The sequence below is a fragment of the Azolla caroliniana genome, unplaced genomic scaffold (assembly GCF_043228905.1).
Source record: "Azolla caroliniana isolate FFs.n. ecotype wild unplaced genomic scaffold, voAzoCaro1.0.p SCAF_13, whole genome shotgun sequence".
Lineage (NCBI taxonomy): Eukaryota > Viridiplantae > Streptophyta > Polypodiopsida > Salviniales > Salviniaceae > Azolla > Azolla caroliniana.
This window is the reverse complement of record NW_028230448.1, coordinates 12,965,818-12,979,866: the sequence shown is the minus strand read 5'-3', so window position 1 is coordinate 12,979,866 and position 14,049 is coordinate 12,965,818. Positions and strand designations below refer to the sequence as shown.

The window sequence follows — 14,049 nt, the reverse complement described above, 5'->3', positions numbered from 1 at the left end:
ACAGGGGTTGGTTGTTCCATTACCTTCCCTGGCGTGGAGTTGCTTGACACAACAACATTCATTGCAAGAAACAAAAAAACCTTGAATGTTAGTACCATCATCTAAAATATATAATGTAGGTCACAAGAGCTGCTTCCCATATTACACAATGTACCAATCATGAACAATGTACTACTCACATAGTTCCTAAATTACTGAACTAGTACTAATAAGGAACACTGTACTGCTCACTTAGTTCCCAATTTACACAAGTAGTACTAATCATGCACAATATACATAAGTAGTACTAATCATGCACAATATACACAAGTAGTACTAATCATGCACAATATACTACTCACTTAGTTACCAAATTACACAAGGAGTACTAATCCCGAACAATGTACTGCTCACTTAGTTCCCAATTTACATAAGTAGTACTAATCATGCACAATATACTACTCACTTAGTTACCAAATTACACAAGGAGTACTAATCCCGAACAATGTAATGCTCACTTAGTTCCCAATTTACACAAGTAGTACTAATCATGCACAATATACTACTCACTTAGTTACCAAATTACACAAGGAGTACTAATCCCGAACAATGTACCACTGACTTAGTCAAATTACACAATTAGTACTAATCTTGAACAATGTAGTACTCAAGAATGTACCATTGACTTAGTCAAATTACACAATTAGTACTAATCCTACAAAATGTACTACTCACTTATTTTCTAGATTACTGATCTAGTACTAATAAGGTACAAAACTAGTACTAATAAGGAACAAAGTACTACTCAGTTCCCAAATTACAAAACTAGTATTAATCATGAGCAATGTACTAGTAACTTAGTTCACAAAGTACAGAACTAGTACTAATCATGAACCATGTAGTACTTACTAAGTACTAATCCAACAAATGTAGATTGGTATTTTGCACACAAGTAATACTAAACATGATATGTGGTCTACACACCTAGTTACATAACTTGTACTAATTACACCAACAATATTAATCTTGAACAGTATTAGTACTAAACGTGATATGTATTTCACACACCTCATTTCCAAATTACAATAATTGTACTATTATTCAGCAATTTACTATACACCTTGTTCCCAAATTACATTACTAGTACTAATTCCCAAGTTACACAAACAATACTAACAGTCAACAGTGTACTATAAGTATAGTGTTTACTAAACTAATACTAGGCAAGTTGCAATATAGATTGGACGATGTTGTACATGGTTCCCTTTTAGTACTACTAATTCTGGAAAATATCCCTTCAACTACACATACCAATTATATATTAAGAGTACTGCCAATACTAACCCACATAATTAGGGTTCCACATAATAGTTGTTAGAGATTACACTAAATTTCAAGTATGAATTGTGGCATACACTAGTTCTAGTCCAAATGTTAATTGACATCATATAATACAAACAATAGAATAGTAGAGCCACATACCGTACGGGTGTACTTTTAGACCCCAAGCATAGTACCACTCAGCCGCAATTGTAGTTTTACACATGATATGTGTGCAAGCATGGTGTAATCACAACATCCATAGCCTCCAGCTTGAATCCGAGGCCACAAAATATACACCTGGAAGATTGCAAACACAAGTTATATTATATTAGATGCTCACTTATTTATACCAGAGAAGTAGAAATAAATAACTTTTAAAGCCAATACCGTGATATAGCTATACTAATAATGGTACTTTCTATACCACTTGGGTGCTCAATTACAGATGGACACAAAGTATCAAAACCATTTTGTTTTAAATCCTACATCAAGCATGCAAGGTTCTCAGAATGCAACTTTAAGGCTGACAACTTATTATCTATTTCTTCATGTGCATTCTTGCAAGTATCAAGGTCTCTCATCTGTGAACCTAATTGAGTGCCCATATTGTTCAGCTCTTTCTTCAACTCCTCTTTCAACACCTCACTTTTTGAATTTTGGATTGTCGATGCAATCCTTTCATATGTAGTTTTTATTGAAGAATATTTCTTTTCTGCCTGTATCTCTGCTGATTTAATTGCTTCCAAACCAACAAGTAGTGCTTGTATTCTTGAGCTCATAGAAGCTATGCAACCAACCATCATGTGTTCATGCTTTTCAGTCATTGTGGCCCGTACCTTTGCCTCTAGAACTTGGTGGACAGGTGTTGTAGCTGGAATATCCACATGAGAGGTTCCAGATGACTTCAAGCCAGTGTTGGTACTAGAGGACCCTTTGTAATGTTCTGACCGGTGCCGATTAAAATCTTCCCAATTCACGTCAATGCCACCTTGAACTTCACATGCAAAAGCACGTGCAAAAACAGTACCCACCTCATTGTTAGTGATTTGATTTGTATCATAAACATGTTCGTATCTCGTCTTCAATAAATTCATGTATTCCCTCTTCAAACCACTTATGTGGAATCCTCGCCTTGTGTCGGGATGTGCTGACCCCCAGGTTTTTAACAACCACTCTCTCAGCTCTGGATAAACGTCAGGTCGTGCTCGAAGGAAATAATTCCATCCAAGAGGTGTGTCTCGACTAATGGAGTGGTGCATCTTCTTTCTTTGTGTTGATGAATTCATCACCCTTTCTCTTGTGGGTGTCTTCTTGCTTTCTTTCATGGGTATCCTTCTTCCTTCCTTCACTGGTGTCTTCACTTTCTCTTTCATCAATGTCTTCTTTATGGGTGTCCTTCTTGTCATTGTCCTAGTCAACACAATTCTCAGGGAATGAATATGCATGTACTAGAAGAAAACTCAAGCAATTACCATCAACACATAGCAGATCATCACATTGCGTGTACAAACCATGTCAAACACACCATAACCCTAAATAGTCAGAAAAAAACTCATCCATGTCAAACACACAGACAATAAAAACAGACGGATAGGAAAGTCAAAGAAAACGAAAACATTGTAAATCATCATAGCCAACTCCATCACATCGCATGTACAAGCCATGTCAAACACACAAAAACCCAAAATAGTCGGAAAAACACTCATCCATGTCAAACTCACACAAAATAAAACAGATGGACAAGAAACAAGAACAAAACGAAAACATAGCAACTCATCGATGCCAACTCCATTTACGTTGCATGTACAAACATGTCTAACAGACAACCACCTCGATCAAAATATTGTCATACATTTTTAAAAGAAACACAGAGAAACACAGAGAAAACAAAAACATACCAGTTGGGCATGCAACACATAGACTATTAATAATCAAAACCTAAAAATGGCCATACACATGCAAATAAAAAACAGACAGACAAGAAACATTCAAAAAAACAAAACATGCTAGTTGGGCATGCAACACAGAGAATACCTGGAGGTCGTACAACTTGCAGAGGTACCACACCGTGTTGATTTCTACACCTTGGGAGCACACCCAAGCCTTCAAAATCACCTATATGCAAGAGGTTTTTGACGAGGCTGCTGTAGAGGAGACAAACGAGCATACACAGAGGAGACAAACGAGCATACACAAGGAAGGAAAATCAACAACACATACAACGAGCAGGGGAAACAAAAATCTCTGCGTATACAGAGTTCAGAGATCGAACCTGGCACAGAGGGGAACACAAGAACAGCTACGCGGGGAAACAGAGAATCGAAGGTGGAGTGAGAGAGAGAAACAGAAAGAAAGAAACAGAGCTTTGAAGGTGGAGTGAGAGAGAGAAAGAGAGAGATAGACCTGTAATAGATATGTCGTCTTTCTTTAACTTTCTGCCACTGTCTATTTGACAACTTCGAGACAGAAGAGAGAGAGAGAGAGACATACCAACTGACACGTTCGACTACCCATACCAGAGAGAGAGAGAGAGAGAGAGAGAGAGAGAGAGAGATACTGAGACTGACCAACTGTCACAATGGATACCTTCTCCAAGTGTGCTTTCGTATAACTCTACCTAGGAGACTAGGGCAACAATTAATGTATTAAATATGGCCTAGGGACATTTCAAGTGTGACGTAATGAATTTGTTTTTTGTTTTTTGAAATTTATTTACAATTTTTAATGTTTATTTTCTTCTTCGATTTAGTACTAAATTTTTGGCCAAAAGTTGGTACACCGTAGCATGCTTCGACCCTAAGAAAAATTACATTAAAAATGTCTTGCATGTACCAACCATTACGAAGAATTTGGTCTCATCGGCCAAATTGTAGAGCAAGGATGCAAGTTCGATTTAATCAAGGCGGTTGATTCATCGAAAAAGAGGGCCGACTCATCGCACGCGGACGAAGAGAGAGCCGGATGTTCATTCTCAATGCACGCGAGATGAAATCCGCCATGTTCGCGAAAAACACGAAAGCCGACTCCGACATAGAGCTATGGCACAAACGAATCGGCCACATCAATCTTAACAAACTCAAAGCAATGAAATCGAAAGAAGTCATCATCGGACTCTCGACATTCAAAGAGAAGGAGATTGAAGGTGTATGCGAAGCGTGTCAATTCGGCAAGCAACACCGGCACCCATTCCCGAAAGAGCGGAACGTGAGCAAAGGTCTACTCGACATAGTCCATTCCGACGTATTGGGACCGGCGCAGACGGCTACATTCGGCGGATGCCGATATTACGTGCTCTTCATCGATGACTTCTCTAGGCACACTTGGATCTAGCCGATGCAGCAAAAGAGCGAACTCTTCGAACACTTCCAAAATTTCAAGAATGAAGTCGAGAAAGCCATGGGCTGACATGTATGATGCCTTCGATCGGATGGCAGCAAGGAGTACTTCTCGGATGATTTCACGGTGTATCTCCGAAAGGAAGGAATTCGGTGAGAATTCACTTGCCAACACACTCTGCAACAAAACGGAGTAGCGAAGTGCAAAAATCGGCACATCCTCGAAGTAGCGCGAGCCATGATCAACGAGAAGCATATGCCCAAGTCATATTGGGCCGAAGCTGCAAATACGACTGTCTACCTAATGAACCGGTGCACAACATCCGGCGTGCACGAGGTCACTCCGCATGAAAAATTCTTCGGAAAGAAGCCAAACCTATCACATGTTCGGATATTCGGCTCCATTGCGTACGTGCACATCCCCGACGAGAAGCGTCAAAAGCTCGACCCAAAGTCAGAGAAATGTATCCTCGTAGGATACTCACTGGAGCAAAAGGGGTACAAGTTCTACAACCCCTCAACTCGAAAATCTCAAGTAAATCGAGACGTCGTTTTTGACGAGTCCACATCCTGGTACGCACCAAAGACAACTCCAACTCCGACTCCGCTCGCCCCGGAATTCGCCGAACAAGAGATCGAGGATGAAGATCGCCTTATGCGCATATTCGAAGAAACTCCGATCACGACCCGATTGAGCGGACCACAAGAGCCTTTGAGCGATCAAAGCACATCATGACCTAGCCCGAAGATGGACAAAGGCAAGGCGAAAATGTCGGAATACGAAGATGATCGCTTCAACGACGATGAGTCGACTCACTCACTCGACAGTGAGTTCGGTGGTTTCGAGGTACCAATCAAGCCAAGAAAGCCCTCATCTCTGCAAATGAAAAGCTCCGCCGATCCACTCATGAAAAGAACCCCGTAAGCCGATTCGGCTACAACAATTATATGGCGTACCATTACGTCTTTATGATGAAGGTAGCGACAGTACTGGAGCTAGAAACCTTTTCGGAAACCGTGAAGGACCCGCGATGGATTGAAGCAATGAACGAGGAGATGTAAGCACTACGGAAGAACGAGACGTGGGATCTCGTTCCCACCTCACCACACAGAAAGGCGATCGGATCCAGATGGATCTACAAGGTGAAGTATAATGCCGATGGCTCCATGAACCGCTACAAAGCTCGACTCGTAGCGAAAGGATACACTCAGACGCATGGCGTCGACTACGAAGAGACCTTTGCCCCGGTGGCAAAGATGACGACGGTGCGGACCGTAATTGCGATTGCCGCGGCGAAAGGGTGGCACCTCCATCAAATGGACGTCAAGAACGCCTTTCTACAAGGCGAATTAGAAGAGGAGGTGTACATGATCCAACCACCCTGCTTCAACTCAAGCACCCATCCGAAAGTTGTTTGCCGACTCAAGAAGCCACTCTATGGCCTCAAGCAAGCACCACGTTCTTGGCATTCGAAGATAACGCAATATCTTCATCAAATCGGCTTCCATATGTCAAAATTGGACAACTCTCTCTACATACAAAGTGATTCCGCAAGTCTGATCGTCATCATCTTATATGTGGATGACCTAGTCATTGGAGGTGAGCATCTCGTCAAAATCAATAAGGTCAAATCCCTCCTTTCCAACAAGTTCGAGATGATGGACATGCAGGAGCTCCACTACTTCCTCGGCATCGAGGTAATTCAGACTCCGGCCAGAATCATGATCTCCCAACGGCACTCCATGCTCAACTTATTGTACAAGTTCGGTATGGCTGAGTGCAAATCCATGGCAACCCTGCTCGATCATAATCTCAAACTAGATGCGAACTGCGACACCAAAGTGTGTGAGCCAACTCAGTATCGACAACTCATCGGGAGTCTCATCTACCTCACGATCACACGACCCGATCTCAGTTATCCGGTCAGTCTCCTTAGCCAATTCATGCAAACACCGCGTGATACTCACTTGGATTGTGTTAAGCGAGTTCTACGCTATGTGAGCGGCACAATGGATTGCGGCATCCTCTACAAGACCGCGATGCCAATACGACTTGAGGGGTACACAGATGCCGATTGGGCCGGCTACAAAGCTCATAGAAGATCAACTTCCGGATTTGTTTTCTCCCTCGGCAGCGGAGCAATATCTTGGAGTAGCAAGAAGCAGCCTATCGTCGCTCTTTCGAGTACGGAGGCGGAATACAGGGGCGCAACCATAGCTGCATGCGAAGCCGTATGGCTCAAGAGGATTTTGAAGGATCTGGGCGTACCCATCAAGGATCCGACTTCCCTTTACTGCGACAACATGAGCAGTATCTATCTGGCTCGGAACCCAATGTTCCATGCGCGGACAAAGCACATCGAATTGCACTATCACTTCATCCGAGAGCGCATTCTCAATGGCGATGTCGATCTACAACACATTAGCACCAATCTTCAAACGGCTGACATCTTCACCAAAGCCTTAGGAGCCGACAAGCTATGGCAATTCATGACCGATCTCGGATTGAAAATCCTTGACCTGCCAAGCTTGAGGGGGAGTACTGAAGACACTACGCAATAACGCGTGGATTCCACATCGACACAACGAAGCAGTGAAGAGCCGATCTACCATGCAAAGCCGCGAAGAAAGACGCAAACTGAAGTACAGACTTCGCAACTACGCACGCCGAAGCACAGACTTCGTAACTACGCACAACGCAAGCTGGAGCACGGATTCCGCAACTCCGCATAAAGCGAGTCGACGTGGAATCCGGAACTTGAGTTGAAGCGGATTTCGAATACCGTCTGAAACCGACCCGACTTGAGCTTGAGGGGGCAAGTTGAGAATCAAGCTCAACTTGGTATAGTGTGTGAACTCACCTTGAGAGTGAAGAGACACTCCAACGGTCAAGAGTCACCACTTTGTATTCTAGCATTTAGTATCAGTCATAGAATCATATTCTATGACACATAACTTATGAGCTTTCACATTCCCCATGCTCCATGAGTCTTGTAGTTAATGAAGAGAGAGGGTGACTACATAAAGCACCCTCCTCCCACCTTGTATAATGTTGAGTCTTTCTCCTATGTCAATAGACTTTTACCTTGCGTATTCTCTGTGTTTCACTCACTCACTCTCTCTCTCTCTCTTACACACACACATAACTCACATCTCTTCCGCTTCACAAGAATCCATCTCTTGATTTTTTACATGGTATCAGAACGATTTGGTAGCTCCATCTAGCCCATTCGCCTCATCTCTTGATTCTTTACACAAATATTATCTATTTAAGCATGCTAATAAAGAAGAAAAGAGGTCTATTATAAGTCTTTATTCTTTGGGTAGCGATACGATTTAAGTGTTGACAAGTATGTTTGTGATCATACATTTCAATACTATTGAGATATTTAATGTTTAAAACACAGAAACTCAATGTTAGTAAATGATTTCCACAATTTACTAAAAGCATCTCGACAATTGTAGGCTTCGAACCTACGAGGGCGAACACATTTGATTTCAAATCAAACGCCCTAACTACTCGGCCAAATTGCCATTTTTTGTTGGCTTTTATGAGATAGTACAACCACCATAAGCACTTGGGCAAAGTGTTTCTAGTTTTCATGAATCGATTTGAGTATTGTCCACACTAAAATGCTGGAGATATTATCTATCTAAGCTTGATAATAAGCGAACCAAAACGCTAGAAAGAGTTGTTATTCTTAAGGTAAATCTACTATTTATGTGTTCACTAGTAGGTTATCACAATTATATTTCACTATGTGAGCTTCTGTTTACGATACCTACGGAAGCCAATGTTCAAAAATGATTCTTAGAAAGTTTAGTTTTCTTTGTGTGGTGACCAATGCTTTCTAAGATGGGATATTTATTGTTGGGCACATGTCAAGCACGATATAAGTTACTAGCAATAATACCTAAGTGCCAAAATCTCGATAACTGCAATATTTCAATTTACGAGGAAGAACCCATTTGATTTCGAGTCAAACACCTTAACCACTCGGCCAAATTGTCATACTAGCTTTATATTGTGAAAATTGTTCCATGGGACTTAAGAAGTCATGCTTGTGTGCGTGTGGCATATTGCTAAGATAGAAGATGCATTGGTTCACATCACAAAATCTCGATGTTATTGAAAGTAGTCAACAACAAAGTCAACAACTACAGGATTCAAACCTACAAGGGCGAACCCATTAGATTTCTAGTCAAACGCCTCAACCACTCAGCGAAGTTGTCCTATTTTGCTCTCTGTCATAGTTACATATTTTAGTATGGGTTGTAATTAAATGTAGCAAAGATTATATATCTAAGCATGCTAATAAAGAAGAAAAGAGGACTAGTATAAGTCTTTATTATTTGGGTAGCGATATGATTTAAGTGTTGACAAGTATGTTAGTGCACATACATTTAAATACTATTGGGATATTTAATGTTTAAAGCACAAAAGCTCAATGTTAGTAAATAGTTTCCACAACACAGTAAAAGAATCTCGACAATTGCAAGATTTGAACCTACAAGGGCGAACCCATATGATTTCAATTCAAACGCCTTAACCACTCGGCCAAATTGCCATATTTGGTTGACTTCCCATGAATTAGTACAACTATTAATATTTTGGGCAATCCGTCTAATGATTATCTTGGTTGGCATTATGTTAATGCAATAATATTCTGTTATATTAGGAAATTTTGAAAATATGGAGTCGGGCTAATATTGACACATTTGGCTCTAGGGGTTAAATATTCATGATAGATGTTAGCCCTCTCTAAATTGGGCAATGTATTGGTTTGCCACACAATGACTTGATATAAATCAACGACGACAACATCAAAGATTCGAAAAGAAAGTCTACAAATGTAGGATTCCAAGCTCCAAGAAGCAAACATTTGATTTTGAATCAACCACCATAACTAGTCGGGAAAATTATTTGTAGTTTTCATGAATCGATTTGAGTGTTGTGCACACTAAAATGTTGGAGATACTATCTTTCTAAGCTTGATAATAAGCAAACCCAAAACGCACGAAGGAGTAGTTATTCTTAAGGGAAAAGAATGTCGACAACTGCCGGATTCGAACCTACGAGGGCAAACCCATTTGATTTCAAGTCAAACATCTTAACCACTCGGCCAAGTTGTCCTTTTTTGCTATGATAATTACATATTTTAGTATTATTTGGAATTAAATGTTGCAAATATTTTCTTTCTAAGCATGCTAATAAAGCAGAAAACATGACAATGATAAGTCTTTATTTTTTGGGTAGCGATACGATTTAGCCCCTTTCTCCAATCCCTGGGGAACCTAATATTAACACATGGGACATTAAAAGTCATGTTTCCTCTGTGAGTCTTGTTCCTAAAATGGGATATTTACTGTTTAAAGAGTAGAAGCTCAATATTAGGGAACAATTTCAAACACCTAAACGGAAGAATGCAATGTTAGTGAACAGTTTCAACACCTAAATGGAAGAATGTCGGCAACTGCAGGATTCGAACCTGCGAGGGCGAACCCATTTGCTTTCAAGTCAAACGCCTTAACCAATCGGCCAAATTACCGTATTTTGTTGGCACATACTATATATGGTTGATAATACGCGAAAGAAAAATGCCAGAAAGAGTAGCTATTCTTAAGGTAATGCTACTCTTTATGTGTTCACTACTACCTTATTGCAATTACATTTCATTAGGTAAGCCTGTTTTAATGATAGATAAGGAAGCCAATGTTCACAAATGTGTTAAATTTTTTTTAGTTTACTCTATGTCCTAAGATGGGATATTTATTTTTTAGCTTACGTCAAGCTCAAACCTACGAGGGGGAACACATTTCATATCTACTCAAATGCCTTAACAACTCGGTTTAATTATCCTATGTAGCCATGTACGATAACATATTTTAGTATTGGTTATAATTAAATGTTTAAAATATTTTGTATCTAAGCATGGTAATAAGGTAGGAAATTGGAAAATAATGAGTCTTTATTCTTTGGGTAGTGATACGATTTAAGTTTTCACAAGTATGTTAGTGCACATACATTACATTACTATTGGGATATTTAATGTTTAAAGCACAAAATCTCAATGTTTGTAAATAGTTTCCAAAACATAATAAAGAATCTCGACAACTATAGGATTCGAACCTACGAGGGCGAACCCATTTGATTTCAAGTCAAACTCCTTAACCACTCGATCAAATTGCCATATTTGGTTAGCTTCTACCGTGAGATAATAAAACTATTCATATTTTGGGCAATCCGTCTAATGATTTCTTAGTTTGCGTTATGTTAATGCAAAAATATTCGGTTATATTAGGAAATTTTCAAAATATGGAGTCGGGCTAATATTGACACATTTGGCTTAAGCGGTCAAATATTCATGATAGATGTCGCCTCTGTAAATTGTGATATGTATTGGTTTGCCAAACAATGGGTCAATTCAAATCAACGATGACAACATCAAAGATTTTAAAAGAAAGTCTACAAATGTAGGATTCCAACCTCCAAGAAGCAAACATTTGATTTTGATTCCACCACCATAAGTAGTCGGGAAAATTGTTTCTAGTTTTTATGAATCGATTTTAGTATTGTCAACATTAAAATGTTGGAGATATTATCTATCTAAGCTTGATATTAAGCAAACCAAAAACGCATAAAGGAATAGTTATCGTTAACGGAAAAGAATGTCGACAATTGGAGGACTATCGTGACTCGTGAGTATGAGAGAGAGAGAGAGAGAGAAGACTTGAAATGGAAATGAGATTATATTATGAGGAAACAAGGTTACAAAGAGTAGGCTAAGGGCTAATCCGTAATGAAGTCCAATGAAATAGATTTCCGTGGACTCTCAGGAATAGGCATTGGCTGTAATAAGCCATATGGATGATGTCGAGTTCTTTTGGATCGGCAACATGTATCACAATTACGAAAATATTTCGTAATAAAATACCTTCGAGAAATTAATGTGAAAGTCTTGTGGATGCTGAAATGTCTAGCCATTGGTGCGTCATGACATTGTTGCAAGTCTTGGTGTCGAGAAGGACCATCAAGCACATATAAGAGATTTTGTCAAAAAAGTAATCCATCATGCCAATTGAACTGGTTGTAGTCTTGATGAGGATTTTGAGATTCTTAACAAGAAGCATGATCTAGGATAATATGGTTTAGAATGTCTTGGGTGAGTTCATCAATCGCAATATGGTCCCGAATAGAGTTCAGAAGACTTGAATCCCCGAGTGTGTTTATAACATGAAATGCCATTAGTCGTAGACGGTCAAGACAAGAGAGGATTGGCTTCTGACTTTGATGTGGCCTCTCCTAGTTGAAGTTCCATATATGAATGCTAAGATAAATCATCTTCTTTGCTTGTTGCGTCACTGGGCGATATTCCCCATTTTTTGCAAACATTGGGTACCATCCTCGTTTAACTATCCTTGAACATCCGGAATCTCGACGAACTCGACTATTGAAGATCGGCTCAGCCAACTCCAAGAAGTTCAAGATATCCTTTTGCACCATTTAAGTGATACTTAAAACACTCAAAAGAAGGTTGTCGACCGTCATTGACGTGATTCATTGACTACGTTTCAAGTGGGAGATCGAGTATGGGTTTTACAAGGTCACATTAAAATAACCCGACCTTACTGCAAATTTGATTATCAACGTTTTGGCCTATATGTGATATCTGGCAAGATTACTGATGTGGCATTTGACCTTGAGCTCCCCCCTCATATGCATCTTCACCCGGTCTTCCATGTTTCACTTTTGGAGCCCTACAAAACCAACTCTATTCCAGGTCGTCTTACATCTCGTCCACCTCCAATTGAAGTTTCAAATCGTTTCAAAGATGAAGTTTCGGCCATTCTCGATTCCCAGATCGTTCGCAACAAATTGTATTATTTGGTTGACTAGCTAGGTTATACACTTAATGATCGAACATGGGAACCTTTCGAGAATCTTGCTAATGCTTCCGAAATGGTTGCTGTGTTTCACAAAAAATATCCGCATAAGCAAAGTCCGAAATCTTGTCTTCCGACCAGTGGAACTCGTTGTCGAAAAGGGAGGATAATGTCATGAAAACATACATTTTGGCCTTACAAGGATTCGAGCCCAAGACGTCTTGGTTTATATGTTAGACCTTTAACCATTATAATAACATATATGATATATATTTATAATAAATATATTATTAGTTATTATAAGATATATAGAGTATTCTAGAATATTCTAGAACATTCTAGGATATTCCATGATTATATTAAATATCATAAATATCTACAATATTCTAGAACATTCTAGAATACTCCATAAGGATCTATAAATAGGTGTCTATTCATTGATCACAACTCATTCGGTTCAACACCAATCTTTAGCCCTTAGTCTACTCTTTGTAACCTAGTTTCCTGAAAAGAATAGCGTGCGGAAGCAATAGAAAACTGAACATAGAAAATACGCAGGTTTAATGGAGAGGTTGAATATAAACAATATGCAGGAGTGACATAGAGAGAGAACACACAAAAACTCAATTCAAAATAATACTCAATCTGTACATACACCGTTGTCGTGTGAATCTTCACACACTATGTAAAAAAATAATGAAATAATTATTATAGATTAGATTAGTAGCTTACTATAGAAAGATGGATATACTCAAGAGCTTCAAAATGTATTTTACTATATACAAAATGGAGAAATACATACCAAGTTATGAGAAAATAAAGTTTGATTAGATAGGGAGATTAGAACTATCCTACATAGATAGGAAAGTTAAGGCCCTGGCTATATAAACACCTTGAGCTCCCTCATTTTTCATTTGTGCTAAAAGCACTTTGCCCACTTTGTCTTGATGGATGATGGTGGCCAAATTCCTTAAAACTGGAAACTGGCCGGTAAGCAAATCCGGAAAACGGGTCTGGTAAGCAAATCCGAAAAATGGGTCTGGTAAGCAAATCTGGAAACCGGCCGGTATGCAATCCGGAAACCGGCCGGTATGCAAAACCGGAACCGGCCGGCAAGCAAAACCGGAACCGGAATGGGTATGCAAACCGGTCGGTAAGCAAAACCGGAAACCGGTCGGTAAGCAAAACCGGAACCGGTCGGCAAGCAAACTGGAACCGGAACGGGTATGCAAACCGGAAACCGGCCGGCAAGCAAAACCGGAACCGGAACCGGCAAGCAAAACCGGAACCGGCAAGCAAACTGGAACGGGCCGGCAAGCAAAACCGGAACCGGAACCGGCAAGCAAACCGGAACCGGCCGGCAAGCAAAACCGGAACTGGAACCGGCAAGCAAACCGGAACCGGCCGGCAAGCAAAATGGAACCGGCTACCGGACGAGGTTGGACGCGGACGGACGAAAGATTGGATCATGCAACAAACTAAAGTAAAGTGAAGAGAACTAAAGTAAAGGCCATGTGGACGCAACCAA

At 40.0% G+C, this 14,049-nt stretch overlaps 3 non-coding genes across 3 annotated transcripts; all 3 read right to left on the bottom strand.

Annotated features, from left to right (window-relative positions):
* Window positions 1–9,689: 9,689 nt before the first annotated feature.
* On the bottom strand, window positions 9,690–9,770 carry TRNAS-UGA (transfer RNA serine (anticodon UGA)). Its single transcript has one exon. It is a non-coding gene; the product is annotated as a tRNA-Ser (tRNA).
* Window positions 9,771–10,105: 335 nt separating this feature from the next.
* On the bottom strand, window positions 10,106–10,186 carry TRNAS-UGA (transfer RNA serine (anticodon UGA)). Its single transcript has one exon. It is a non-coding gene; the product is annotated as a tRNA-Ser (tRNA).
* A 560-nt stretch (window positions 10,187–10,746) lies between these two features.
* Window positions 10,747–10,827, bottom strand: TRNAS-UGA (transfer RNA serine (anticodon UGA)). The gene has a single exon. It is a non-coding gene; the product is annotated as a tRNA-Ser (tRNA).
* Window positions 10,828–14,049: the final 3,222 nt, after the last annotated feature.